This window comes from Theropithecus gelada, chromosome 4, assembly GCF_003255815.1.
Source record: "Theropithecus gelada isolate Dixy chromosome 4, Tgel_1.0, whole genome shotgun sequence".
NCBI classification, from domain to species: Eukaryota; Metazoa; Chordata; class Mammalia; order Primates; family Cercopithecidae; genus Theropithecus; species Theropithecus gelada.
The window spans coordinates 25,032,370-25,038,369 of record NC_037671.1 but is presented as its reverse complement, the minus strand read 5'-3'; the positions used below and the strand labels follow the sequence as shown (position 1 = coordinate 25,038,369).

At 39.5% G+C, this 6,000-nt stretch overlaps 1 long non-coding RNA gene across 1 annotated transcript in view; it reads right to left on the bottom strand.

The window, feature by feature from the left end:
• Positions 1-435: 435 nt before the first annotated feature.
• The window catches only part of LOC112622983, a 99,382-nt gene continuing 93,817 nt past the window's right edge, over positions 436-6,000 (bottom strand). Inside the window, exon 3 of the long non-coding RNA XR_003119066.1 lies at positions 436-553. This is a non-coding gene — a long non-coding RNA (uncharacterized LOC112622983). The remainder of the gene's footprint in view (positions 554-6,000) is intronic.

Genomic DNA, 6,000 nt, shown 5'->3' with positions numbered 1-6,000 from the left:
AGAAGTCTCGTTCTTGTTCCCAAGGCTTGAGTACAATGGCTTGATCTCGGCTCACTGCAACCTCCACCTCCTGGGTTCAAACAATTCTCCTGCCTCTACCTCCCAAGTAGCTGGGATTAAGGCACCTGCCACCACACCTGGCTAATTTTTGTATTTTTTAGTAGAGACAGGGTTTCACCACGTTGGCCAGGCTGGTCTCGAACTCCTGACCTCAGATAATCCACCTGCCTTGGCCTCCCAAAGTGCTGGGATTACAGGTGTGCCACCATGCCTGGCCATTTTTCTCTGTTTCTATTAGTATTTCATAATTTTTTCAACATCAAGAAACTAGGATTCTATTTGATATGTTCTAGTTAATAAGACATGTTAATGATCTTTATTTTCCATGCTTTAGTAATGAGCAATTCATACTTAAATGAATAAAATTAGCTTTTACCTTCAGTTGGTAAAGTTGACCTCAAGTCTGAGCTGAAGATTTTCTCAGAAACTTTCAAATCAAGATCTAGATCTCCACAGATAAGAATAATGGAGTGACCCCGCCAGCAGATTTTACCTACAGAAAAAGCAATGATTTATTAGAACTTTGTGTGAAGGAGAGATATTGCATAGTTATTACTGAATCATGTAAACATACCAAGTCTCCAAATAGTACTAAAGTTTTTTATTTCTACTCATTAGGCAAATACATACCAGTTAACATTTTTTGAAAGCTTCCTATATTGCTGGTATTTTTTCCCATGTAACCACATTTGTTTCTTTTTTTTTTTTTTTTTTGAGACGAAGTCTCGCTCTCTGGCCCAGGCTGCAGTGCAGTGGTATGACCTCTGCTCACTGCAACCTCCTTCTCCTGGATTCAAGTGATTCTCCTGTCTCAGCCTCCTGAGTAGCTGGGACTACAGGCATGCACCACCATGCCCAGTTAATTTTTGTATTTTTAATAGAGATAGGGTTTTGCCATGTTGGTCAGGCTAGTCTCAAACTCCTGACCTCAAGTGATCTGCCCGCCTCGGCCTGCCAAAGTGCAGGGATTACAAGCATGAGATACTGTGCCTGGCCCACTTTTGTTTCTTATCATTGATGTCATTTTGCAGATGAAGAAAATGGAACACAGCTAGCAAATGACAGTCACGATTTGTACCCAAGGATTCTGGCTCTAGGTTCTGAGTTCTTAATCACAGAACAACCTTAACACACTGTCTTGACATAGCTCCACATACTCTAGCAAAGAGTTTTAAAACTTAGATGGTATGAGGAATCCTAGATGGTTTATTCCCACTTGATTGCTAGTGCTTCTCAAAATATGTATATCATCTAAAATTCAAAATACCATAGTCAGGGTGAGATAGTGACAAGAGACTGAATCAAGGGGAGACAACCTGGGTATTTCAGACAGAGGACCAAGCAATGGGCTATGTGTTCACAATATATCTGAAACCCTCCTATGCCTAAAAAAACTTAGGCTTTTGAGCTAGATGACCAGAAACATGCTTATAGATCTAAAAAAGAAAGCATACACTGTGAAACCCTTGACCTCCTCCATTCTTTCTTTCTGAGTAGTCATTCATTACCTATTCTTCTAGGCTTTAGTCGAAATCTCTATCTTCTCTCTCTTTGCCAATTGGTCTCTTCTTTCACTTTATACCTTGTTAATGAAGATCTATTCTGGACAATTAAGCATTTCTTAGGATAACAGACAATTAAATTTGTTCCTTTGAACCCTTTTAGAAACAAAGCATAAAGAAATGAAAATGCATAATGCTCAATATTCTCTAAGTATCATATATAATAATAGATCATGAGCTTGACTGGAAGCCCTTTCAGGAAAAGGAACAGGCTGGAGAGCCCGGAGCAAGTGGTAGGATGCAGGGTGCACTGTGGACAACACTGATGAGCAGTACATCTCCCTCCTTCAGGGATATTCCATGTTTGCTAACTCAGTGTGCTGCATACATTTACTTACACTTGCAAATAAGTAAACATGTTGAGATTCAATATGTGAACTTGAAACAAGGCCTGCAGTCACTATATTTTCTAGGTATTTCTGCCAAAGTAAACATTTTTCCTTGGATCTTGATTCTCTGATTCTCCAATCTTGTTTTCTTTGTATTTTGCTTTGATCTTGTCTTGTTTCTGCTGTTCTTCTTGAACATTTAAAATGTGTGCTTTTCCCTGAATAAAGGGTAAAGAAACTCTAAAGTGTGCTTGGGTGTGGCAGCTGGCTTTGGAAATAAGAAAGCATCTTAAAGGATCAGTACACGGTGTTAGTATCCAAAATCAATGGCATTACAGCCTTTCTATCATCAGAGTGTGAGGAGGGATCAAACTTCCAACAAATTGCCATATGAAATTTCCCTTAGCTCGTTTCTCTAGCCTTTGCTACACAATTATTTTTATTTTTTATTTATTTTTTGCTTCAGAAATGTCCTTTATTTTTTTTTCTTTTTTTTTTTTTTTAATTTTACTTTAAGTTCTGGGATACATGTGCTGAACGTGCAGGTTTGTTACATAGGTATACATGTGCTATGGTGGTTTGCTGCACCCATCAACCCATCATCTAGGGCTTTTGTTTTTTGTTTTGAGATAGAGTCTCGCACTGTCACCCGGGCTGGAGTGTAGTGGTGCAGTCTCAGCTGAATGCAACCTCTGCCTCCCGGGTTCAAGCAATTCTCTTGCCTCAGCCTCCCAAGTAGCTGGGATTACAGGGGCCGGCCACCATACTCGGTTAATTTTTTGTATTTTTAGTAGCGATGGGGTTTCACTATGTTGGCCAGGCTGGTCTCAAACGCCTGACCTCGTGATCCACCCACCTCCTAAAGTGCTGGAATTACAGGCATGAGCCACTGTGCCTGGCCTGTCACCTAGGTTTTAAGCCCTGCATGCATTAGGTATTTGTCCTAATGTTCTCCCTCCCCTTTCCCCCCACTCCCCAACAGTCCCCAGTGTGTGATGTTCCCCTCCCTGTGCTACACAAATTACGCCCATATTGTAACAGTAACAGCAGCAGCAGCAATAATACACAATGATGATAATAATAACAACAACACAGCATTTTCTCTAAGCCAGTACTCTTCTCAGCACTCTACTAGTATTAATCAGATGGTCTGCACAATAGCCACACGAGATAGGTGATATTGTTACCTACATTTTATAGATGACATAAGAAACAGGTTAGTTCACTTGCTCAAAGTCACACACTGGTAAGTGGTGGGCACAGGATTTGGGCTCAGGAAACATGACTCCAGAACACCAACTCATAATCCCATTAATCTAAAATGCCCCATAAATATCTCAACAATGGCCTTAAGACACTCCAGGGTTCTAACTATTTTCCCAGTCAAATATGAATGAATTTCCGTAATTACACAAATGATATCACACATCCAGAAAAGTCCCTATCTCATAGAACTATATTCTTCTCTGCACAACAACCACAGAAATTCAGAACTAAAAGTCTAATAATTATACCCTGTAAGATTCTTACAAAAATCCAAAATAAAAAAGAATTCAGAAACTATTCCTTTTAACTTTGTAAAATAAAGTAAAAACTAAAAGCTCAGATTTCCTGTACAAAGTATGTCTTACTTTTTGTGTCAAAAGAATTTCAAGCTTGCAGAAATGTTGTAGGAGTTGTTCAAAGAACTCTCATGTATCTTTCACCGGGAGACCCCAATTCGAGTTAGGCCAACTTTCCCAGTAATGCTCTTTCTAGTCAAAGGATCCATTTCAGGATCACACTTTCTATTTAGTTGTCATCGCTCTTCTGTCTCTTTTGATCTGGAATAGTATCCTTGACCTTCACGACCTTTATATTATGGAAGGCAGCAGGTGAATTAATTTGTAAAATGCCCCTGAACTGGGATTAGAGATATGTTCTCATGAAAAGATCTGAAGATTGCATTGTTTGGAAGAGATGCTATGTTCTTCTCATTGCATCCCATCAAGTGACACAGAACACTGTGTGTCCCATCACTGCTGATGAGATCTCTGATCACTTGAGTAAGGTTGTGTCTTCCAAGTTTCTCCAGTAAAGCTCCTGTGTTTCCTCTTAAAATGCATAAGGATTTGTGGACAGATACTTTATGGTTACATAAAGACTCTCATCCTCATCCAACTTGTATTCACTATGGTTATGTAAAGATTCTGATCCTCATCCAACCTGTATTCACTATTGTTAACATCCGTTGATGTTTCTTACCTGGATTAATTATTACTATGATGACTGCCAAATAGTAATCTCTCCAATTCCAGAATTCCTTCTATATATCAGACAATGTTCTATTTTAAGGAAGAACTTTCTCCTCTCACCACATTTTCATGCATTTATTTATTTATGCAAGTGTGGATTCATGTATTTCTTGTTTAGTGGGATATAATCTGTAACTATCATTGTCATTTTGGTGCTCAAATTGTTCCAGGTTTCACATGGGTTTAGTGAGAATCCCTTCAAGCTGACTGCTGCGTTCTTGTGGCATCTCCCAATATTCTTTCAGAGTTTCTGTATCTTCTATCACAAGACATTCAGCATTCATCTTGTACCTTTTCTTTCCCAGCTCTAGAATCAGACATTTTTTTCAAAGACCCATAGTTGCTTTAAGCAAAAACTGGAATTTAGAAACTACAATCTGGGTAGCAGATGTGCTCATATTTACTGGGCTGTCACTGTATCCTGGCCCTTTCAGTGAACAGAGTTAGGAAATGGATGTGGGGTGTGGGGTGTGAGGTGTGAGTGTGTGTGTGTGCATTTATTCATTGACATGCATACACTTTAATGTTTATAATATTTCTACACTGAAATTTCTATATCTATAACATTTCTACATATCAGAATCCACACATTCACAATGAAACCTTAAATTCCTACCCACAATACAGGGTTCATTCTAGCTCTCCCCTTTTTTATATCTGTAACTGTTCTCCCATAGTCAGAAGTCCGACTCCTGTTACCTTCAATATGTTTGCTTATTTGCCCTGATAGGTCTCCTTGCTGAGACGTGCCTAATGGCTTTTTGACAAATGGAAGGAAGAAAGGAAGAAGGAAGGAAGGAGGGCCGGCAATACCAGCTTTTTAAGAATTGGTGATCTATTTATGATCAAAATATAATCAGGCTAAATTGTCAACATAGCAACTCACTCCCTGGCCATAGCAGATTCCAGAGTTTCAAGTAGTCTTCCAATGGCTTGTCATCTTTCAATGTGTGTAGGACACACAACTGTTCACATCTTTACTACAAAAAATTTTTTATGTGTATATTATTGGGTAATAAAAGTTTTAAGAACCATGTGTGGCTTTTTCAAAACAGATCAAAGAAATTCTAGTGTATCCTTACTGAACACCCATCCCCATTATAGTGAAGATGGGGAAAGCGGGGCCCAGAAAGGTCATAGGTTTTGCTCAAGGTCCCGGAATTAATCAGTAGCAAAGCACCATCCAACCCTGGAGTTGAAGAAACACAAAATGGACACAATAAGACCTACCTACCTCATAAGCATACTGGGAAGATCAAGACAGTACTTGTGAAAATACTGTCCCTGAGGTGTACTATACAATTACAAGTGGCTCCTTTCCCCTTGTCGTAAATAGACAGCTTCTGTTCAGAAACTGGTTGAACCAACATGGTAAGATGGTTTCCACTCTGACTCCAAGTTCATTCACATTAAGCGTATCACTGAGCATCATTCAAGCTTTTCGTGTCTTAGTTTTCCCTGAAAGAGGAACTAAATCCCTACCCTGCCTATGCCTGAGGAAGACAAGCACCTCTGGAGTGGGGGTTATGAGGCAGGGCTTTGTCATCAGTATAAATTCTAATCCTGCTGGATTACCGAGCTGGATGGCTTTGGGTAGGAGTAGGTCACTGAACTTCTCTAAGCCTCTATCTCTCATCTGTAAAATGGAGACAATGACACCTAAGTTCTCAGAGCTGGTGTGCAAATTAAATGAGAAAAAAGTATGTGAAGTGATTCACACGAAGTCCAGTGCCCCATGTGATAAATGAAGACTCC